The 25,522-nt window shown below is 40.7% G+C and overlaps 1 long non-coding RNA gene across 1 annotated transcript; it reads right to left on the bottom strand.

The window, feature by feature from the left end:
• Positions 1-9,486: 9,486 nt before the first annotated feature.
• Positions 9,487-12,636, bottom strand: LOC136490062 (uncharacterized). The gene is made up of 5 exons (XR_010767492.1): positions 12,149-12,636; positions 11,277-11,345; positions 10,286-10,902; positions 10,121-10,181; positions 9,487-9,741 (listed from the first exon to the last, which is right to left on the bottom strand). It is a non-coding gene; the product is annotated as an uncharacterized lncRNA (long non-coding RNA).
• Between the last annotated feature and the right edge of the window lie 12,886 nt (positions 12,637-25,522).

The raw sequence follows: 25,522 nt of genomic DNA, 5'->3' as shown, positions 1-25,522 counted from the left end.
CTTGCAGTTGTCAAATTTGGAGCACTGCTCTACTCCTAACAGGGCACGACTTCCTTCGCTTGCTGGCATGGCTGACGCAAGGAGAGCCATCAGCAGCGGAACAACGACAATAGCGAGAGTCTTCTTGGAGCACGCCATGAAGCTCTAGGCTAGGCTTCCGTAAGTAGAAGCTACTTGGTCCCCTAAAGATGCTCGTATGCTTTGTGGTTGTTCGCTTATGGAGAATTGAGTGCCCCTATGCTTGTGGGTCTTTGCTTATATAGACTTGAGCGACAACTATATTAAACTTGAGCAATCAATTTCTGCCATTTTCCCATAAGAAATATCATATCTTGAGTTTTTTACTCGTATTACCAATATCCTCTAATATATATTACCCACTCAATGTTTGTATTATTGGTAATGCTATTTAAATCATATATTTACAATTTCACATTTTCTTGATAAGCAGGCATAAGCTGCCTAATAATGTCATATCTATTTTGATCCTTGCCAATCAATTTTTTAATGATATAGATTCACTGCATACTAATCTGTCATTCTTATGCACTTATTGGCTGCTAATAGACCATTTCAATTTTGATTATCGCTAATATTATATTGATGTAATTATCAACATGTTAACACGATTTAAGGGTCTGTTTGGATCCAACCAGCTGGTATTTATTAGCTGCTACAAATTAGTCGTGGTGGATCCAAATGGACCCAGCTATTAGGCGCGCTAATTATTAGATGGACACCAAGCTAACAACTATCTTGTTACCTATGCACACCAAACTAATAGCAGCTAATTGATGGTCAGTTGAGCAAAATTTCCTCCCACCAAATCGATGAGGTGGTTGAGGAGTTTTTACATCAGATGAAGTTGTAGTAGGAATAAGATCAATTTGGATGCCTTTGATCTTCTTGAGAGTTTCCAGCCGATCCACCCGGAAGCATAATATAGCATACTCTAGATTAGCAGCAACTCGGGCCTATGCCCTCTTCTTTAGCATCTTGCAAATCTGGTCAGGAAGTTAGTCAGCCAAAGGCTTCATTATGTACATGGGATTGCTTGGATTAGTCGGATCATCTTGCTTACCATTGGCCATAGTAGTAGATCTATTTGCTTTCTTCCCCATCAAAGTCGATAAAAAGTGTGTGTCACACACTAGCACGGGCTTGATCAGCCGTGCTGCACATGTCCAAGATACGCAGCGAAGATAGATCTAAACGGTGAGGCCGATTCAATGCTAGTTCTTCACCAAAAAGACCCACGAACGCGTCTCAGAATGAACCATCAGGATATCACACAACAGGGCTGCCACAAGATCATCAAGGCCACCCAGAATGCCGACAAATCTCATAGAAAGATGTGCTGGACATCAAGGGGGCCTGGAAGAGGTTTAGGTACAAAAAAGGTAAAAAGACTAATAGATTATTTTTGTCGATTAGGTAGATGGATCTCTCAATCGCCCATGATCCCCTTAGTAGGAAACATATTCTACACAATTTTCACGTTTCACACAAAATCAGAGGAGTTTTCAACAAGAAAACCTAAAGTTGTCATCAGGACAGAAAAATGAGGAGGATAATTAAAGAATTAAACTAGAGCCGTCATGAACAATCATCATAGCTAAATATTTAATGGGTCACTAGGTCTCACATGGATGTGTTCGTCCAAATTAAAATTGGTAGCCCTCTTGAAGAATAATTATTCTACTTCGTGCACATAAATTTGGGGAGACTAATTATAGGAAAATAAAAATTTTAGCCTTCATGATTGCTAAAACAATGGGTTCATAGGTGTCAAATGTATATGTTCATCAAAATTAAAATTGGTAGCCCTATTGAAAAAATTTACTTGATGCAAGAACTAAAGCATCACATACTAACAATCATCAAAAACCACCATATCATTTTCTAGAAAGTAAATGGGTCCGTAGAAACCAACCTTTTGGAAGATGGATTCACCATAATTTGAATGCCTTCCTCAAAACCTCACTGAAAAGTGCTCTCTAAAACAGAGAAATAACTAGCATGAAAATCAAGCAATCTAGTCATCAAAACAACTGAACAAGCTACAAAGTAAAAGGAGTGGATGCTTCTTACTAACCTTAAAGCAAGAAGATCATGCCCATGCTTGAAAATCCAAGACCTTCCTTCGTCAGCCAGCTATCCTTCAATCACTTCCTACAATGCATCTCTTTTGAACTGTTTCATACCCAAAATAGTACAAGTTGTTGCTAATCAGGCTGGTGCTTGATATAGAGGTTATAGGTCAACTCATGATCGTCCCTGTCAGATATTTGGGCCAAGGGTATGTAGCACCCGGTTTTAAGAACAAAACCAGATACGCACCATATGTGAGCCCAGAAAGTCAAATCTCACATATAGCTACAAAAAGGGTAATATCAAAAGACAATGCTCAATATATAACATACTTAGTATAAAGGATATAACCTTAGACAGCAAACAGTGGAAAGACAACTCCGATCTTTGGGTGAAGACTCCAATCCATAGGGACAACTGACTGGTTGATCACAAGCCTAATTCCTCCAAACTCTAGCAATCTGGTACCCATCTGGGATTTTTCCAAAGATTTAAAAAGTAAAGCAAGCGTAAGTACATGTCGTACTCTACAAATATAACATGGGGTTCATGAGGCTCAAAAGTCTGACACTGGTTTAACTGCGATTAGCTTTTAATGAGTCATGATTTTAGCAATAGGGTGGCAACAAGTTTATTCACAAGCCCATATAAACACATGATCAGGTAAACATGAGTAATGAACAACATAAATACTAATCATTAGTGTGCATCTTCATCATCGATATCATTCGTGTTCTTCATCTATTCCGTAAGGGTCCAAGGCCGCTCGTGACCTTGAGCACAGTTGATATACCATTTTTACACTATGCAGAGGTTGTACGCTTTCACTGTGAGTTGTGATTTACCCTTTCGCCCGAGGCGGCCAACCTCTTGACCCACTAACAAGCTAGAAAAGGTCCTCATACTAAGCTAAAGCTAGAGCCATGTAGCCCTCATAGCTATACTGTAAGTCCTAGATGATGACTTATAGATAAGTCCTTAGAGAGAGAAATCTAGAGCACCATAAAATAGCCCAATGCTCTAGCCCCCTGATTCCATGTTGCTAAAAAGCATCTTTTAATGTTTATTGCATATACCATTAGTCAAGTTACAAGATCATGGTCTTTAATTGAGCACTAGCATCATACTACCCAATGCAATACCCCATAGGTAACAAGGCACAAGGTAACAAAGCACTAGGAAATCCTTAGTGGCAGTCAAGGTAGACACATGCAGTATGAATTAAATGATTAAAGGTGTATAGAACAACAAGGAAGATCCCATGCTATACTTGCCTTAAACACTGATCCTTCGGTAAGCTTTAATCTTCAACATTCTTCTTCTGCTTCTTCTTCTTCTTGATCACCACGTATAGCTCACCGACTAGACGTAATCGTAGAACACCACACAAACATCCATACACATACATGCATAGCATACAATTACATCTACATAGAACAACACACCAATCATAGAAAAATAAGTAAAAGAGTTTAAAACATGATTCTACGCATCGCTACGAACACAAAGTCGCGAGAGGCACGCTAATAGGAGCTATAACAAAAAAGATACAACTACCGAAAGATTTACTTTATACGTGGAAAAGAAAACTATAGTCTTTATTTATTTTAACTATATAAATTCATATATATATAAGATACTTTATAAATAATATAAATTGAATTAAGTCAAATTTAGATTTGAATTATAAAACTAAAGTAAAACAAATCATATTTTATTTATAAAATCTAGTTGCATAATTATTATTCAGGTTAGGATTTAAACCATGAAATTCCAAAAATAGTGTCATGATAAACATTGTTACTAACGCATTGATCTCGTTGCAATGAATCTAGCGCAACTCGAATTGATAAAATCAGAGCTAAAACGTAGAAGATATGAATTAAACAAGATTTTATTTAATAAAATAATAGATTAAATCTAACTTCAAATTTTAAAAGTTGAAAACATATGTAACAGTAGTTTGAACATGTAGATTATGGAATCACGGACCTAACGCAAGTTGAACGGGTCAAATCAGAGTTAAAACGGAGAAACTATGCATAAAATAAGATCAATGGCAATTATGTAAATATTTTGAAATCAATTTCATATTAAAAATAATTAAAAACCAAATTAAAATAGTCCTATGGACTGGACATCATTTTTGGAAAAACACAGGGGTCAAAACATAAAAACTAGGGGCATTGATTGAATTATTTTTAAACTACTCAGGACAGTGGATTGATTTAATAAAAACTCGGGGTCTCTTTTGTAAAACGGCCGGAGCTGGCAGGGTTGACCCGGTCGTTGTGCACGCGGACGATGTGTGGCAGAAGGGGACTGGGCCACGCTGGTAAGCTAGCGGTGGACCGGCTGAGGTGTCACCGTGGGCAGTGTTCATGGGTCTACGGTGCACAGATTATGAAGCGAAGGGGTATGGTCTAATTGAGATCGTCCGATCGAGATCCGATGGATGGGGCGGCTTGAGGATGAGTTCGGCACCTGAATAGGGAGCGCGCGGTGGCTGCCATTGCCGGTGTCAAGAATCTCACTGGTGGTCATGAAAAAACGCCTACGGGCCATGCTATGACACGGGGAAGGCACCGGGAGAGAGAGCGGAGCACGGCGAACTCACCTAGGAAGTTATCATCGACGGTGAGGCACAGAAGGGCACGGGTCACAGCGGTGCAGATGGCGATGATGGTGCTAGGGTTCTGCAGCGGCGGTGTGGCTTGAGGCGAGGCAGCGCGAGCTAGGGTTCGGTAGGGAGGCGACGGAGTGCGGGGGCTCAGTATTTAAGAAAGCAGCGGCGTAGGTGGGGGCAGTGCGGACTCCTAGTGGCGGCAGAGTCCAGAGCGACGACGACACGAGGAAGAGGATGGTGCTGACAGGTGGGGCCGCATCATCAGCAAGACAGAGCGGGCCCGACTAACAGTGAGAGAGGTGGGGCGCGAGTGCTCGGTCCGGCTGGGCCGGCCTTGAGGGAAGCTGGGCCTTGAGGTGGAGCAGGCCTGCGCGGGAGAGTGGGAGAGGAGCACTTGGGCCAGCTTGCCAGCGGGGAAGCGAGGCCGAGCGGCTTGGGCCACCTGCGGGAAAGAGAGGCCAGCGGGCCTAAAGAGAGGGAGAGGGAGTTGTAATTTTTTTTTTCTGAATTTCCCAAGCCATTTTCAAAAGCATTTTAAATCCTTTTGAGTTTTAGTCAAAACCACTCATCTCCAAGAATCAAATGCAGCAGCATGAATGCACAACCATGATACTACATCCCATGATGAATTTTAATTTAATGAAAATTTTATTTCCCTATGTTCTCATGAGCACAAAAAAACAATATTAAATCATTTTAAACCTATTTTCAAAATTGAAATTTTTGGGGTGTTACAATTCTACCCCCCTTATGATGAATCTTGTCCCCGAGATTCGGAAGACATCGACTAGGAGATAGGGATACTTCATCTTTGGATTCTTCTTTACTTCCTCGTGTAGCTCCATCGTCTTGACAAGGATCTCATTTTACTTTGCATACCTGTTAATCTTACTCCAAGTAACTTGCCAAACTGATTCCAAGATTCTGACAGATACTCCAAACAATACTCAGATAACTCCAATCACTAGGCCACCTTTCCTTTTTAGTCCATACTTATTAGACCTCTTTTTCATATGTTCACCTTCCAACGGAGCCTTCCTACTTTCTTGGTCTAAAGTAGATTCTATTGCCAACTATCAAACATTAATGACTTCAGATGCTCAGATCAAGATGCTCAACTCTCAAACGACTATTCTTAGTCCATGGTGTCGTTCGAATCTTCTTAGCATAACTCTCTTCCTAAAGACAACGACTTTTGCTTCTCCAAGTGATAGCACTTTTCCAAGTCATAAAACCTTGAAGGCTTCAATCCAACAATGATGTCACAAGCTCAAAACCATCTTAGTGAAGATGTCCTTTAGATTCTTGTGATCCACTTAGATGTCACTTTTACTTCTAAAAGACAGTACTTCCGTGCTTCACAATGGATAACTCTAGATAGCATGTTAGGTAGTTCAACTCACGCTTCCTTAGTTGACTTAATGAACAAGCCACTACTTTTCTTCTCGTATAAGGACACATCCCACACCTAGACAAGGTGCATTATTGTAGATATAAAGCTCTTGTCCTGATCTGGCAAAGCTAATACATAGGTTTTACTTCAACCTCTTCTTGGACTCCTTCAAACACTTAGCTGAGGTCTCTTGATCCAAACTTAACACCTTCTCTAGTAGCATTATCAATATCCTGATGGTCTTGGATAAACTTCCCTTGAACCTCTGATAGAATTTTACTATTCCAAGGAACTCCACGTCACACTTACATACTTGGGTAGGTTACAACCAAACTCATCATTAGTTTTTCTCGAGTTCTTCTCCCTATTTTTTACCATTAAAAATGACATATCCCAAGAAGAGAACTTCCTTCAACAAAACTCACTTGCTAACTTAGTGAAACATTGAGATGTTCTGAGTCTCCATTAAATCAACTATAGATGTCCAACATCTCCTTCCTATGTCATCCATGCCAACTTATCCTAGGTATGTTGAGGATTGACTCCCAATTGTTAATAACTTGAAGTGATAACCAATATGGGAAAATACCCGAGCTCCTTGATCCAACCAGTAACACATCTTTTAGCAAAGATACCTGCACTTGATAGTGACTTCCCATCCAGAGACATAGCCTATACTTTCAAGTGAAGCACCAAAACGTATGAAGCCTTTGTCTTGCAACTTCTTTAACTTGGCTACCCCCCTTAAGAAAAGATCAACTAGGGGACACAAAAAGGGTAGCTTGCACCTTCTTCTAGATGAGCTTATAGAGGACCGTGGCGCCTAAGAGGGGGGGGGTGAATTAGGCAACTTAAAATTCTAACTCTAAACTATGGCCTCTTTTTCTAACCTTAGCAAAACCTATGCAAAAGATAAACTATCTAAATGTGCGCCTATGGTTTTCCAAATGTGTTGCTATCTCTACCGTAAAAGGGGTAATACAATCAATGTAAATGCGGAAGCTAAAGAGCAAGGTAGAGATATGCAAACTCCCGTCGATGACTCCGGTATTTTTACCAAGGTATCGAGAAGCATGCAAGCTTCCCCCTAGTCCTCGTTGGAGCCCCTCGCAAGGAATCCCTCGCAAGGGCCAAGCTCTCGGTCGGGTAACTCCGTGGATAGCCTTGGGCCTTCCCCATGCGCAAGTGGGTCTCCAACGTGTCTTTTGGCAAGCCTCTCCTGGATGTTCCCTGCCGTCTTCACTATCAAGCTTCTGGCCGAAATGCCGCGGGCCTTGTTCCCTCCGGTACACGGTGGCGGCCACACCACAAACACGGTTGGTGTGATCTCGCAAGACTACAAGCCCATCCGATGTACAACAATGGTGCGCGCAAGCACTGAGTGGTAAGAGGTATGCAAACTTAACTAAACACTAGGCCTAAACCTAGAGCAAGCGCATAAGCGGTGGTCTAATCAACCTAAGCACTTCGTAAAGCACCTACGCTAATCACCTAATGAATCACTAAGCACTATGCAAGTGGAGATCACTAAAATGGTGTATCAACATCCTTGATATGTTTCCTCAGCTTCACACAACTCAAATGGTCGGTTGGGGGGTCTATTTATAAGCCCCACTGAGAAAGTAGCCGTTGGGGACGAAATCCCGCTTTTTTGCTACTGACCAGACTCTGACCAGCGTCCGGTCACGAAATGGCTCTCTGGAACCTTACTGATGTTGACCAGACTCTGACACCCAGCGTCCGGTCGCTGCTGCTGACGCTGTTGTTGTCGAGCCTCTTGATCGGAGCATCCGGTTACTTTCCACCAGCGTCCGATCCAGCGTCCGGTCACCTCTATGAGCTTGTTTCTTCGCGATCTTGTGTCCGGCTTGGTTCCTATCTTCGTGCTTGGACTTTTCTTGATATCTTGGGTCTTCTCTTGTGCTTCTAAGGTCTTGCTTATGGTGTTGATCATCGGATCATCATGTCGCCTTCGTCCAAGTCACGTCTTGCACCCTATTGAACTACAAAACAAACACTTGCAAATTCTTTAGTCCAATTTGGTTGTGTTGGTCATCAAACACCAAAATCCAAAGTAAATGGGACTAGGGTCCATTTTTCTTACAATCTCCCTCTTTTTGGTGATTGATGACAACACGACCAAAGCAAGCAAATAATAGAATTTTGAAAATTGAAAACTACCTACTTGCTAGGATGCAATGCGAGGGGCAAGGTTATATGATGCTAAAAGATACTACTTGTAAGACTAAAAGATACTACATAAAAACTTATCTTGCCCTTGCAAATGTCCCCATGTGTCATTATGGATATAAGCCTTGCTGTCTACAAATTCTCCCCATTACATAGGCTAATCCATAATCCACTATCCTCCCTTTCTCGGACCATTGCCACTTGTAGACCATTACCACTTGTAAATTATTATGATCTAGCCTTTGGTCCTACAAATTAATGCTTGCTTTTGGTCCTCTAAATTCTCCACCTTTGGAATCAAACACCAAAAAGGAAGACATTAATAGTACAAGGGAGGGTCAAACTTTGTGATCCTTTATATGTAGAGTGGAATAGGTCACAAAATTTGACTCTCACATTATATAGACTAAGCTCCCCCTAAATATATGCATACATATGGTAGAAGCACTACAAGGTTTTACCCCTGATGCAACGGCCTAAAAGCGTTGCAATATACCAAAAATGGTTGCGACAGACAAAATTGCAACGAAAAATTTTCATTGGCAGGCGTTGCCATAGTAATCGTGGGGAAAGGTTTGCCCAACAACTCTCTTTGGTGTTGTAATAGATTTTCCCCTATTGCAACACCAGAAATACCTATTGCCACGAACCCAAAGTGTGGCAATAGGTGCACTAGCAACGATATTTGGTGTTGCAATAGACCTTATTGCCACGCATCAATAGCATTGCAATAGATGGACCCTCTATTGCCACGATAAATATTTGGTTGCTAGAGGTAGCCTCTCTATTGCAACGATCAATACTGGTTGCTATAGGTGGAACCGTCTATTGCCACGATAAATATTTGGTTGCTAGAGGTAGCCTCTCTATTACAACACTAAACATTGTGGTTGCTATAGGTGCATCTGTCTATTGCCACGGTAAATGTTTGGTTGCTAGAGGTTGCCTCTCTATTGCAATGATCAATACTGGTTGCTATTGTTGGACCCTCTATTGCCACGCTAACTATTGTGTTGCTACAGTTTGGAGACTCTATTGCAACGCCCACTATTCCGTTGGTATGATGTTTTTTTGCAACACCGTTTGTTTGTTGATATATCATATATTGCAATGCCAAATTATTTTGTCGATAGTCCATATTGCAACGCTTTGTTTGCTTCAAACAATAATTGCATGCCGAACAATATATGATGAAAGAAGCATTTAGACATCCATTAATCCAAAATATGCTTTGTTCGTACAACTCATTAATGAAACCACATCCAATGTCAAACTTAGTTGATAACACACGCACAACAACTGAAACACATAAGGTATCTGACGCACAGTAGCTACTTTGAACAGTTCAAAATGTAATAAGCTATGTGTAGCACTGTAGCAAAGGTTGGCTTGACATTGACCGTCCATCAGTTGTGCGCTCCACTCAAACTCTATCATGCTCCTGGAAAGAATCATTAACATTGGTATATGCATCAGATAAATTGAAATTGTACTATTTTGGCAACATGGACTCAACAAAGTAAGCAATTTGGAATCTTAAACTAAAGACTAATAGGTTTGCAAATTTACAGAATCATTGAAAAGTAAAATTCCTCATCAAAAGCTATATGATAAAAAAATGCTCTACAACATTGATCTTCATTTAAGAACATCCACAATGAGAACATCTACCATATGATTTTTATTTGATTTTATCAAGCCTAGAAGACAATCAGGTATATACAAAAAAAATCACACTGACAACATATACGAAAACCATATACAATTTCAAAGCTGATACAGAAACATTCAGAGGTAGTAGAGTGGCAAAAAAAATTCACCTGTGCATTACCGACTTGTTGATAAATACTACACTAATCCATATCTTCAGTTCATAGGCAGCTGCAAGTTTAATATGCAGCTCATGATGGCACTTGATTTCAGCAAACAACTTAAAAAACTGAGTTCCAATGAAAATTCTGTAATTAACAAGATGTTAAATTTACCTTTACTTTCGTCTGGACTACTCCTTTCTATAGGTTCTTTAAAATCCCAGAGGCTCATAGTATTGGTTGCATCTCCTACAAAGGTCCCACTAAAACACTCGACAAGTTAAATTAGACTGTAACATTATAACAAGCTGGCATGATCATGATTGGTTAGCAGAAGCAGAAGCTTATAAAGGTTCTCAAGTTTTCAGTTCATGGGCAGCATGATGTTAACTAAGCCGAGCAAGCAGGAAAACTTGTGTGTACTGCAGAACATATGCAATCCAAGGCCAAAGAAAGGTAACGACAATAGAGTTATTACATTACTTTGGCCTTTTGATTTGATTGCTAAATCAAGGAGACAGTGATCAGTTATTCGCTTTGTCTTAAAACAAACTTGTCACTAACCTGTCATTTGTATATGAAATTAAACAAAGTGATCACATGAGAACTGTAAAACAGACACCATTAGTTGGTAGCAGCAGTTCAGACTAGAGGGGCCTCTTTTGATCCCAGTAAAGAACAGAAAGATGAGGCATTAAGCATATGAATGAAAAGAAATAATCAGAGCAGTAATCATTGGATAGTGTAAAAGTTGAGAGAGATTCCCAATCCTTCAAATTTCAGACAAGACCCTAGCAAATCAATGAGGAACAAAGGAAGTATATCAGATAAGCTCTGGACAGCTAGAAGGGAAACTGAGATTATGATTAATGCCTACATAAACCAAAAAAACAAATTTATTTACCAATGAAAATAAGATAAAAAAAAAGAACAACTCTACTACATAATAGCTTCAGCAAAACATTTTGCACGTAAGGACATCCTAAGATAAAATTCATAAAACTCATGGGGTTGCTTCATTTAAACTGCTACTACTGCATCAATTCATACTTGCTTTTAAATTTTATAAGGGATCACGGGATCTCAATTGAAACACATAGATAGCACGTTCTAAAATGACATAAAGGGTACATGAGCAGAAATCATTAGACAGGTGCAATCATACTTGCTTTCAAATTGAAGCTCACTTCCATTCAGCATGCCTCTTACGTCACAACTACCGAACCTCAGTTATCTGTCAAGTCACAATACAAGCAAAGGTAAACTATAAACTTTCAGTACCTCATTCATTCCGCATTTCAGCCAAGTAAATAAGCCTTCAAGCAACCAAGCCTTGAGCCAGGAGAGAGAGATTATTTGCTTAGAGTTATGATGTAGGGAGATATCAGATAGGCTGTTGATGCTACCATCTAAAACAGAGACTGATTCTATTGCAAAACTAAGCAATATACTAAGACGAGAACTCTAACAAAAATCAACTTCATCCAATTCACTAACAAAGAAATTGCAGATCATGGCTAGACAGGACTTGGGACACAATTTGTGCCATGGCAAGTGGTAACACTTGGCATTAGATTAATAGGCAAGTCTAAGCATGTCTAGGTTTGCAAAATCCAAGTAGAGAGAAGCACATACAAGCAATTATCACAAGGAACTGCATGTCCATTAGTACAATCCTAAGCCCAAAGTACACTTCACTATATTCTACACCGATCTATGAATGGGAATACTATTGTTCTTTGGAAACACATACTATAGAATTTTAACAAGACACGATAGTTATGATGTATCCAAATGCAAATGTCTATTAAAATAAAAAAGGTACAAATTGATTATATTTTCACTAACAATGCAGCCGTTATGGCTGTACATATCATAGGGGAATGTTCATAAATCTGCAAGTTGCACATGCTCATTTTATCGAACGCCTTCCAGACAGACAAAACACAACCTACTAGGTCCTAATGAACAGCATGGAACCCCAACCAAAAGTCATGGGGAAGAGTCGAAGAGATATGGGATCCGGGGGATTCTCACCGGCAGAGGAAGCCATGGATTGACGACCAGATCGACTACCGAACGTGATGAAGCGGTGATTGGCACTCAACGTGGAAGCCCCTGCCTGATGTTGAGCCAATATTGGTGTGTGGCGAACCTGGCACACGGTGGCTCCGCGAAGCTCTTCGTGGTGGTGGCTTCGTCACGCGGCCTCGGGATGTGGCTGGTCTAAGGCAGAAATAGAAGGCCGCCATGGCGTGGATCTGGTCGGGGGAGAGCAAAGGCGGCGGCCACCAGGTGGTGAAGTCTTGATCTGTCGGTCAGGGTAGGGAGAGGATCAGAGGAAGGGGTGAGGCCATGAGGGCGCCCATCGTTCGAAGAGGTTGGGATTTGGGGCGGCGGCCGGAGAGGAAGGGGATGAGGGGCTCCCGTCCACCCAAGAGGCAGAAGTGGGGGCGTGGGTGGTGGACAGGAAAGGAGCGATTTTGATGGAGGGCAGAGAGGGAGTCAAATTTGGGGCGTGCGGTGCCGAGCTGTGGATGGCGGGAAGTACCGGTGATTTGGCGATTCGAATCCTATGGTGTAGTGGCGTTGGCAGCAACTAGGGTTTATCAGTCAGCCAACGGTATTTTTCTCTCGCAACAAACCAGCACCAGCCGGACTTATCAGCCCAGAAACCAACCAGCGAACAGGCTCGAAGACGGGAGTTTGATTTTTGGCTAAAATTTTTAACAATCGAAGGCTGCAGTCGTGTAGTATTATGTATTCAGTTAAATCCTAGTTTGATATAGGTGTTAATTTAACTCTTTGCATGCCTTCTGAGAATTATTTGTTTGCCTCTCAAGATTTTAGAATGATTGGTGGGTTAGCGTACAGTAATTAGGTATGCTGGAAATAATGTACTTTATTGTTTCAAACTAATATTATTTTAAAATCATGTTATGGAATTATTTCTTTATTTTTTTCAAAAATAGGAAATGTGTCCATACGTTGGTACATGTAGGATATAGTTGCTGTATATAACTAGGGCAACCTCAAGGTGAGAGAGAGCTAGCTCGGTGAGTGCTATTATAATAGAAGTACGTCCTCGTCAATCGGCCCGTTAGCTGGTTGGTTTCTGGGATGATAAGCTCGGCTGGTGCTGTTTTGTTGTGAGAGGAAAACACTGTTGGCTGGCTGATAAGCCCTGGCTGAAACCAACAAGCGAACAGGCTGAATATGGTCCCTTCCATGAGGAGCAACAAGCGAGGAACCTGACGGTGATAAAATATATAAATATGTGCATTTTCAATAATATTTGTATATGATCTTCAAATGCATGTTAGAATAAATATTGTATTTGTTTTAAAAATAAACATATTTTTGCAAACCCTATCTATCATTGGATTTACGGTACCCAAAACCTAATCTGCCATATACTTCACGTAGGCCTGCTAATGGGTTGGGTTCAAATGGGTTTTCAAGTGGGTGCACTTTAGATGGGTGAGAATGGATTAATTTACTTAGCGATTGGGTTGGGTTTAATGGAAAATTGGGTTGGATGGGTTGGGATTGGATTATTTTTTTGTGGGTTTGAATGGGTTGAACACATGTGTTGATGTTGAATTTTTAATATATCATACTCCCTCCGTCCCATTGAGTTTGTCGTTTGAAAACCGTGCCCCTCTCACAATCTCGCTTCCCGAGCGACAAACTCAATGGGACGGAGGGAGTAGTATACATATATTAACGAACTAGCTTAATGGCATTTTGAATCTTATTTAACAAATTTCAGTCAATTTTGACAAAAAAGTATGGTGTGAACGTGAGCTTTCATTTTTGGGGTTCGGCTTCCGATGTGGGGCCGAATGGACTCAGGCAGCGTGGGGCTGAGTAGGGGTGGAAGCGCGGGATCGAGCAGAGGCCGAGCGGCGGCGTTGGTGGGCCGAGCGTGAGCGACGACATGTCTCCGAGCAGGCTTCCCGAGTGCAGCGGTGCGGGTCGAGCAAGCCGTGCGAGCGCAAGCGTGGGGTGTGGGGCTGAGCGCAGGTGTGGGGGAGCGCAGGTGGCGTGGGGGCGGCAGCGTGGCTGCTAGGTACTGCCTAAGAGAGGAATAAGGAGGAGGGCATAGAGATTGACATGTGGGGCCATGTGGCAGGGATCTCAACCCACATCCCATATGTCTCCAACAAAAACAAGAAACCGGGATGAACCCGACCCACACAACTAAACAAGAAACGGGTTCACTCCATTCGAGAAAATAAGGGATGGATCCAACCCAACCCAGCAAGTCCCACAACCAAACACGTGCGAAAAATATGGGGTGGGTGGTTGGGTTGAATAAGGGAGTTAATTTGTTATGGTATGGGTTTGATTGAGTATGGGGTTTTAACCCATTAGCATGCCTAGCACCAGAATTCTAATCAGATCGAATTGGCTTTTGTAATCCGAACTCGATCTACAATATCATCGGCTTCACTATAGAACATAAGCCATCGATGGATAGAAATTGATTTTTTCTGAAATTTAAATAGTTCAAAAAGGATAAGTGACTTTGATGCTTCGAAAAAATAACCTTAGTGAATTATTATTAACTTTTTATTAAAAATAAAATCTGATTAAAATTCATGTTCCCCTTATCATTCTTGCTAAATCCCCTAGTCACCGAGAACTGGGGATACACAACTCGGTGTTTTGGAATTATAGATAGAGAGGTTGTTTGACCATAGTCAAAACCCGGTATCATGCTAGATATGATGACTATTTTGGAGTTGTTGTTATATCACTTTGGCTACAGAAGCTCTCATATCACTTTGACTAGTTTGGTATGTTTGTTCATGATAGAATTATTTAGATATGTTTATAATACTTATTTTCACTGAAAATTATAATTAAATTATTTTTATAGCCAAATAAATATATTATATTAATTTCCATGCTAAAAATATAAATACGTTTGATTTTTAATAAGAACGTGGTTTGGTCCCTTTCCAAGTTTCAAAATTCTCTGAGAAGAGTTGGATATATTATTAAAAATACAAAATACCACTAAGTGACTTAAAATAGAAATAAAATTTTAATCTTTATATGTATGCTTGGTCACATATATAGCCACAAATATATTTTAAAATAAACTAGTTCACGTATATATATACTAGAATTTCCGCTTCTCTCTTCTGGCGCGAGATTAAATTTTGTAACCCATGGCCGCGCCAATCAACTTATCTTCTCCTTTATAAAATTTGGCTCCCTCCCCCTCTCATTTACTCATGTGTGTTGGCGGCAACTGCTCGGAGACGGAGGAAAAATTTCACGAGAACTGGTGATGGCCCCTCGGTGGATCTTGGCTCGGGTGCTCGCCTGGCGTGCGACGGTGGGCGGCGGCGCTATCCCTGCGTCCTTGCCCAGTGCTCCTCATTCCGCACTCGGTCGGGATTCCCAGTTGCCGCTCGGCCAGATCTGGCGGCATGAAAGGGCAGCAGCCGGTTGGCTGCTGGAGCAACGCCGAGCCACCGACCAGCAATACGGTGGCACCGGGCAGAAAATCGGAAAACCAGGCGGAGGCAGAATGTGTGCAGGTATGTGATCCGTTCCTCTACCCAACATCATTACATCCTTGTGCCTCTACCATCAATTAGCTGGATCTAGTTGAAGGTGCTCCTGGCCTCCTGGGTCCCTAATTTTTGCCTGATTCCCTCGGCTTGTTTTTTTTTCTTCTTCTAATTTTGGTCGTATTTGCATATCAGTGGGTGGATGCGTCGTAATTTTGGCCGCCTCGCACAAAGGACACGGCAGCTACGGGAGCATTGCAGAAAGCAGCTAACTAGATGTGGTTGTCTGACGCCTGCACGTATAGACCCAGAAACGGGGAATGGTGAGCATGTACACAGATAATCTATTTATCGTGTATATCATTGACTCTTGCATTGTTAGGTGGATACTGCGGTATAATATTACTGCAGAATCGAACCAAGTTCATATAATCCATTTTATCGTGTATGTATGCTTTTTAGTTTATGCATTTTCCCTGTTTAATTGGTGCTTAGAATTCATAAACACAAGCCCATTATATGATTCCATTCAATATGGTTTCAAGATGATGCATTAACTTTTAATCTTATGCAACTTTTATGTTAGGTCTGTTAGGGAGCTGTAATTATGTATATGTTGATAAGTTCTGTCACTGCTCATACGTGGCTTCACGTATTCTCTATTTGTAATGTTAATTTGGTTTCTAGGATAACTAAGTTTATGCATGTTAACCTGACTTTCTGCTGTTGATGTGATAATGTTAAATGCCAGAATGTTCCCTTCTGTTATTGCTCACCAACTGAACAATTTTTTTAAGGAGTCCAACTGCATAATTTTTGTATGGATATCAATCGGCTTTGTATTGTTGTGTTTGAATGACACATTTATGTCCTGCTATCTGATAGAATTTTATGTTCTTTTTGTTGGTCTCTTAAATTCGGAAGATGACAAACCACCAAGGCTGTGGAGAATATTAACCTTACTTAACAGTTCTGTATTCTCTAGTATTCCTTTCTTGTTTTTTTTTTGCTAGGTACCAGGTTTTCTTTTCTACTGTAATTTATTTCAATGTTAACTTGTTACAGTAATTTTCACAAAAAAGGAGCAGCATATTTTATTGTCTCTCTCCTTGGTGGGGTGAGGTCATAGCTATGTGATTTAATATATTATTTCCCTTACCATTACTTCCAGCCACCTGAAAGAGATGTCATTTGCTCTGTTACATCTTTGAGAAGTCTAAATTTTTTATCAGGTATTCCTTTTTTGCCTCCATTGTTCTACTACAAGTGAAAATTAGACCTTTACTTGCAGAATGATAGTTATTATTTAAGAAGAGGACCATGCACACTATTATGGATCTACTACTTGCTTGAACTATCTCCTATCGACAACAATTTATCTGCTTACAGCCTACTCTATCAATTCTGCAACTTATGATTTTTCTAGAAAATTCTGTAACTTGTAGGATTCACAAATCAGCCAGCCACATAAATGTTCAGATATCTTGACACTTTAGGAGATCAGAAGTGATATATATGAATGCCACACTTACAAAATTGTGGTGTTGTTTCTATGCAGGATGAGTGATGAAATGAACAAAGATTGCCAAGATCCTTTAATAAGAGTTCTATCTGAAGATTTGGAAACATGGGTTTCTAGTACTACTTTAGACATGATTGGAGATTTTCTATTTTCAAGACGGTGTAGAATGGAAAGTGACCATATTTGGACCCTTGCAACGTTGATATAGGCTTTTAGCAACACATATATGGGTTGCAAAAGGGAGTTTCATCTTGTAGCGGTAATGTAGGATAATACCTTCGACTTGGCTTTTAGCAACACTTTAGAGGATCGCCCAAGGTGTGTTTGGCAGATACGACAATGGAAGCCGAAGTGGTAGAGGAAGCTCGTCTCCTAGTTGGGACTTTTGTGCCACAATTTGAAGCTAGTTTTTTGGACCTCACCTAGTAGTTTAAAAGATGAGTTTAGATTGGAACACCTGATATGGTTTTTTGTTAGAAGTATTTTGTGATGCCAACAAAAAAATTTATCTGATGTACTAGGAGATATGCAATCATGAGCAAGCAACACAGTTCTGATATTTTGTGACTATACTACTATGGATTGCTTTGATGAATTATATGGGATGTACATGGCGTTGATGACTTTCGCCGAAGCTTCCTGATGATGGGCGTTGGCCTCTCCTGATGATGGTTGCCAGCCTAGCCTCCCACGATGACACCTGGGGCGCCGGGCGAAGGCTGATGGCTGCGTGCTCACCCTCCAGATGACAATGAGTGACGGCGTTTCACTTGATCGTCTAGGGTGTGGCGTTTCTTGCGAGATCAATGTAGCCTGAACTGCGATCGAGCGAACAAACAATGCTCATGTAATGCTGTTGTCACTGAAAGGCTCACCAAATATATTATCTATAGCAACACAAAAACCGTGGCAACAATAACATGATATTGCGTCCATTTAGAGTTGCAAAAGTACCTAACAATTGCAACGCCACTGAAGATGATTACAACCCCAAAAAACCGTGGCAATAGGAACATGCTATTGCATCTATTTAGAATTCTTGTTGCAATAACCACCTAGCAATTGCAACACCACTGAAGATTATTGCAACCTATAACAATCATGGCAATAGTTACAAGCAAAAGCAACCAAATCCAATATAGTTGCAATAACACCAAGTAATTGCAACGAAAATCAATACTAATGCAACTCCAAAGCACCATGGCAATAATGCCAACTAATTGCAACACAATTCTTAAATGGTTGTAGTAGCACAAGCCTGTTGCAACGACAAACCACACATATTGCAACAAATTTAGTCCGTTGCATTATAGGCACATATTGCAATCATTTTTTGAAAAGGTTGCAATACGACCCACCTATGGCAACCAAATTAGTGATGTTGTAATCATGTGGCGTGGCATTAGAGGTAGAACATTGTAGTGAACCATTTATACAAGTTATATTGATGGTTTATGATGTATGTTAACTACCATCAACAACGGTTCATCGTGCCTTCGGGTGTGCCCATGTCCTATGCTTGTTGATCTGTAGGGTATGAGTCCCAGGGGGATGTGGGTAGTTTCTGTGTAATTGGGCATGGTGCTCGGGTACAAAGGGACAGGTGAATACATTTCCTACTCCACGACTGAGGGGTAGGCGACAGGTGGTGATAGCCCTGTTCGTCCCTTGTAATCCCCCATGTTCGGGTAGGGTGTAGGAGTCTAAATCATCACATGAGGTTGCTGGTAGACTAGTACTCAGTGGCCTCCCGACCTATCTTATACTTAGGTCTAGCTCTAACCATATATTTTGTATGATCGTCAACTATTCTTGGCATGGCTATATTAGAACATGCCTGCTCCACTTAGGAACATTCTTTTATTCTTTGTTTTCTCTTTTACCCTTGAGGTTGGCCCAGATGTGTGTCCACTATCCTTGAAATATCGATTTTTACCCCTGTCATGAACTTTGGTTCACTATGCAAGTATGTAGTCTTGTTTATATCCATGCTAGACTCTTTACACCTTGCATTCCTTTAGGAAAATATAAATAATGATACCCTTAATACTTCCGGGTGACATGCTACAACGATAAATCCATACGCTTGTGGATATTGATTCTGTAATCGTTAAGAACTATCGTTGTTGGTATTTCTAGGTGGCGCTACTAAGATTTATCCAAATCATAGTGATGGTACTAAGAAATACCAATAGGCATTTCTACTGGCGTTGCCAGGAATGGATTCTATCTCCATACTTAGTGATTGCACTAAGAAATGCCAATCATAGCCATGGCAGTTGTAGGGCCCAGCAGTCCAAACTCGACGAACCGTCATGCTGGTCAGTGCATGCGAGCGATCTAGGGCGTATTTGGTCGGTGGCCTGAAGGCAGCCAGGCCCACCGGCTAGGCCTAGACTAGCCATAGCTTGGCTGACCTGGTGCAAGGCCCCTTGTTTGGTGGCCTGTACCAAACTAACCAGGCCCAAACAAGATTGAGTTTGATTCCACAACTGGGAGCCAGGCCCAAGGCCAACTACCACCAACTGCCATTCCCAGATTGTGTTTGATCCCCAGCCAAGCCAGGAACCATGGACAACAGGCAACATAAATAACAGATAGGAGATAGATAAGAGTAATGCAACTTCACATAACCAACAGGCCTCAGACTAATGTTGGTGTTTCTTAGCATAATCACTAGGATTGGTGTTTCCTAGCAATAGCACTAGAAACGTCGTGACGATATTTCTGAACACATACAGAAATATTTCGCAAGCGTATGGATATATCGTTGTAGCATTTCACCCGAAAGTATTCGGGTATCGTTCATTTATATTTTCCCAAAGGAATGCATGGTGTAAAAGTCTCTAGTAGGGACATAGTCAAGATAACATGACTGTATAATAGACCAAAGTTCATAACAGGGGTAAGCCGGGATAAATATTGGATAGTGTGACACACACACTCAAGCCAATCTCAAGGATAAAGATACAAGAAAGAATAAAGAATGAAAGAATAAACCTAAACTGGAGCAGGCTTATCTTGTATCGCTATGCTAAGATGAACAGATCATACAAATACATGAATTTATAAGGGTAGAGATCCTAAGCTAAGATACCTTTGGTCACTATAAACTTACTTTGGGCACCAGCTTATGCTTGGTCTACTAGGCGATACAGGCCTAAGGCTTTACGCCGTATCCAAACATGGGGGATTACAAAGGATGGACAGGGCTGTCACCACCTGCCGCCTACCCCTTAGCCATGGGATAAGAGGAAAATGAAGGTAACTTCTAGCATAGACACCACATCGACGCTATTGGTTACTACTCTAGCGGTGGCCAGTAACTTCCATCTTTATCAGGAGTCCTCTTACTAGAGCATCCGCCACGGGGACGGATGATGAACCCGCAAGAATATAATGACCAAAACTAATCTTAAAGTAGAACCTACTACCTTAATTTAGGTCTTCTTCTAAACATGTATGTATGAAAGATTAAGCATAAAGTTCTATATGCTAAATGAATAGCATATAAGAACTTAGCTCTAATTTCATAACATTGCTATATTGATAATATAAGAACAAGAACATAAGGGAACTATCCATATTATTCATACCAAGATTACCCCTAGAGGTTCAAGCTCTCCAATAAAGCTTGCCTTGCTCTAATAAAACTAAAAAGATAAAAAGATACAAGTGTGGAGGGTTAGAGGCTCTTGAGTTGTGGTGTGTGTTGTGAGGTGAGCACTACCCTCTTATTTTATACTAATTCTTGGTCGGTTTGGTGTAGGTATTTTTGGTAACCACCGGGAACCGCCGTAGCATGGCGGCATGCAACTGCCGTAGAAAAGTGGGGCCGAGCGGAGGCGGTGGGGGTGCGCCCGCACCTTGGTGGGCCCGCCTCATGACTGCCTTCGCCTAGTCGGTTCCTAGATGGGCCTGGACCCTATCCATGGTGGTATTCTGCCCAAGTAAGTTGTGTAGGTTGGCTTCTCTTCTTATTCTCCTTTGCGCATTTCTGCTTTACGCCTTCTGTTTGCGCCTTTTGGTATGTTTTCCACTTGTATTCGATTATGTGACCTGCAAAACAAGATTTCTCCAATACAAGTGGAACTAGGTCAATAGTAAAGGCATATGTGTCAAAAGCATATTTATTTCTCTTGTTTTCGACTATAATTGGCGGTCAGATTTGGTCATTAGTGACCGCCAACAAATCCCCCAAGCTTAACCTTTGCTCATCCCGAGCAAATAGCTAAGTACTTGGTTGTTGATTAGGAGTTGTTACTATGCCGATACAATTCACAAGTGCCATGTCTATAATGAAGTATTCTTCCGCTATTTAAATAAGTTGGCATTTTTATCCACCCTTTACCATGATCCTGTTTATGCCAAAATTTGGCCGGCCAGGAAATATCATTGGTAAGGAACAACACAAGGTGCATCACGTGTGTACTAGAAAGGAAAGGAAATATTCTTTAGTATATTTGGAGATGTATGACGTCTAGGAGCTCTTCATCGGCCAAAAAATATTATATTTTGGGGGAAGCATGATGTCCAAAGTCTCCTCACGTGAAGATAAGGAAGAAGCAAGAGAGGCTAGAAGAATTGGTAATTTTATTGCCAATGGAGTCTACAGAAGGAAGCCATATAGACATCAACTGTGAAACGCATTAGCCATTGGCTCTCCTTCTTGACTAGATGAACAAAAGACACGTCGGTCAAGGAAGCTTTATTAGCGGATTCTACAAAAGGGGAAACTGGAGTACATGTATCATAAAATTTCCTTTTTATCTTGTTAGGCAAGTTTCATACTAGATCACCACATGACCAACTAGGATTGTCTCAGGCCTCAGGGTATAAATATAAACCCCGACTATTGTAATCAGTATCCATACATCAATACAAATCAGTCTTTACTTTTTTGGCTTCATGCCAACCCTTAGGAGTAGGAGTAATGTAGCTTTTCGGCAAGTTCTTCAGCAAACAGGGCTGCTTCGACTGATCGACCTCTAGCTTGCTTGCGAGTACCCTCATGACTTGTATTGTGCTTGTAAAGCTGCATCAGCTGATTGATCTTTTATGAGCCATAATATAAGTTAGTTATCGATCTGTATCGTAGTTTGCAAGGCTGCATCAGCTGATTGATCTCTTATGAATCATAATATAGATCAAAGTTATCGATCTTATGTTAAATAACTTGTTGTTTAATACAATATCACCAGTTATCGAATCTTCTAAGATTAGTAAGATTTTTCTTGCTATTTTTGGTTGATTCACCAGTTATCGATTTTGCTATAATTAATGTTTTATTAATTATAATAAAATCACCTGATTGAGATAGAGATAGATCGACATCATATCATCTTAATTGGTCGTCCTTTGATCTGGTCATGCTTCAAATCTTATAATCGATGGCTTAATTCTGCTAGATCGGCTGTTTTATCTCTATTCCAGTCAAACATAGTATGCATCCAAAGACATGTTTCAAACTTGAATAAACTCACTAGTTAATGATATCTAATCTAAAGACACTACCATAGCTGCATCGATCCGGTCGAACCTCACTGGTAAGACTTTAGATTAGAAATGATTGATTAGTGGCTTTGTTCATGATTGAGATATGTACTCTGTTTGTTTGCTGTGACTGCATCGGCTATTTTAGCCGATTTGCCTATACTCTCACGCATATAGCATGTTTTCATGAATCTGTCAACATATAGATGATTTTATAGATTCTTTGGCTTTAGTTTATTATCATTATCATAGCTGCATCGATCCGATCTAACCTCACTATTGATGGTAATAGATTAGACTCAAAACAGTTTATAGAATCATTTGTACTAGATAGTCGATTTGTTCGCATGTTATACTCTTTTCATCAAACTCATTGGCTTGATGCTTTATATCCATCATGTTCCATTTAGCCAATGATGCTTTCTAATGTTCCAGGAGCATCGTTTATTTCGATTCGTATCATTATTGTTTAATATTAGCCGATAATCCTTGATTCAAAGGTCTTCATTCCATAAATACGCTGGATATCTACTATTTAGTCGATAGCCCCATTGAATCGGCTATCTGGCCACATATTGGAACTATCTGGTGCAACACCGACATGTTCCACCTTAAACTACTGATTATTCTCTCCTTGTCAATTGCAGGGTCAAATTGATTGGCACGCCTTTGGTCCTGAAACTGATCGTTCTTGTGTTAAAGCTAAGCAGATCTTCGGGCTTACTCCGTCAAGATCATCTGGCTTGCTGTGTGTTGATCACATCGCCACATTTTTGTGTCAAACACACTTTTTGGTACGCTCGGTGGGACCACAATCGTTTGATCAGAAGTCAGAGATATGGATTCCGAGCATTGAAAAGTGCTTAACTCTACTTGGACGCATGCTGCTAGAATTCACATATGGAAGAAACTACTAAAAGAACAGGGCGTACCGTTGTAGGCTTCGTGTCTACTAGTACGTGTCATTACTCCACCATGTAGATCGTCATATTTCAAGAAGGAGCGTTCAATGCGGTTACAATATGAAGATCTAGCAAGTAATCCAGGGTGTGTTAGTGCGTCTACTGGTCCCAAGGAGTCAATGCATCTGCTGGAGACATGCAGGATACATGCTACGTGTGCAAATTTGATTCCAAGGAGTTAGATTTGTTGACGAAGCAGACCGACGATCGTACAACAGATGAGTAGCCAGTAGTCACGTTGCCTTGCAGACAACCGGTAAGTCTCAATGAATGTTGTAAAGATACAGGAATCGGCTATTGGAGAGCGGAATCGACTTTTCAAGAAAGAGATCGTCTCGATACAATATTTTTAGTTCAAAATGGAACCTGATGCCAACGGATAAAGACATCAATGGAAGCCGATGGAGCCTTTTATTCAGTTGGATTCGAGAGAATACATCACCAGACTCCAGTGCATCACATATGACTTGCTTGGTGAATGAAGACACTTGTACACATGATAAGAGAAAGCAAACAAGGGACATGCCAGATGAACAACACGTAACAAGAGTCATGTCTTTACCTAACTCATGGATGGAGGAGTCTCAGCAAATATATGTGATTTCTTTTTGCAGTTGGAAATATAAAAATTCAGATGGGAATTAATTGTTTGGCCGAAAAGCTCTGTATAGATGTCAGATATCGGTATCAACCATGCAAGGCCAAACGAAGTAAGGGGGATTTGGAAAGCGAATTGGACTTATGCTCTCTCATCGGTTACTTCTTCACTACTGTCCGTTATTCCCTTACTTCCAACATCTCCAAGACTAGATACATAGCCGATGGGATTAAAGTTGTCCAATGAAAATTTTGATCCATTGAAATTATTTTATCAAGAGCGACTGATAAATTTCCATCAGATTGGGTTATATGGCTTGTTCATGTTTGACGGCATATTTGCGAGAACACGACTATAAGATGGGTGGATGGCTATATTAGTATTTGGCGTGGATACTCAGAAGGATGTTATGCTTTGCCCGAGTTAACTAGAAGGATCTGAGTCTAGCCCATTTTCCAAAGAAACATGCTGTCTGGTATATGACATCAAGTCAACTACAGTACACTAATCGTCGGACAGGCCATCTGAGATATCGGCTGGGAGAATAGTAAGTTGTAATCTTAATTCGAGTTGCAGTTAAGGCCAAAGATATATAACTATATTATATTCCATCGGCCGAAATAAAATGTAGTAACCGTCTAAATATAATACAATCACATATGGTACAAAGATGCGAGGAAACAAAGCTGGAAGCCATAAGAAACCAAAGACATTACCATCAGCACACATCAGATGAGAGAAGATCGTCAGCTGGTGATTACTATTGGTGTACAGTTGATAGAAGGAGATTGTCAGTCGAAAGTTATTGTCAGCACACGAAAAATCGGCTCCAAGTATTGATAAGTGCTTAGAGTATATTTAAATATCATGGTGGTCAGAATATTTTATTAGCATCTCAGCTGATGAATATATTATGTGCATTGATTTGGCATGGTGTTATTAGCTGGTCACATGAAGATAACTATGGTTAATGGCAAGAAAGAAGCTGATGTTCATGCCCATCATCTCTACATAGCCGATTATAATTATAGACTCAAAGGTAGCTCCTAATCAGCTAAAGCAGGTGAATGGTCAGGAGTTCTAGAGGATTGAATCCAAGCAAGTCATCAAGGATATTGGCTCATGATGGACGTTTGGAAGATGCAGAGGGAGATCAGTTTTGGAGTTATCAAGAACTAAAGGAAGATAATTTTGAAGCATGATTTCTTACGGTCCAAACTGGAGGGCCTGATTGCATGCCTGGAAAGCATCGTCTTACGACAACCAACTTTCAAGATAGAAGATAATTTCAAGTGGGAACCAAAGCAT

This window comes from Miscanthus floridulus, chromosome 10 (genome assembly GCF_019320115.1).
Source record: "Miscanthus floridulus cultivar M001 chromosome 10, ASM1932011v1, whole genome shotgun sequence".
Classification (NCBI taxonomy): Eukaryota; Viridiplantae; Streptophyta; class Magnoliopsida; order Poales; family Poaceae; genus Miscanthus; species Miscanthus floridulus.
Note: the sequence above shows the minus strand (reverse complement) of the source record. Positions and strands in the feature narration are given on the sequence as shown.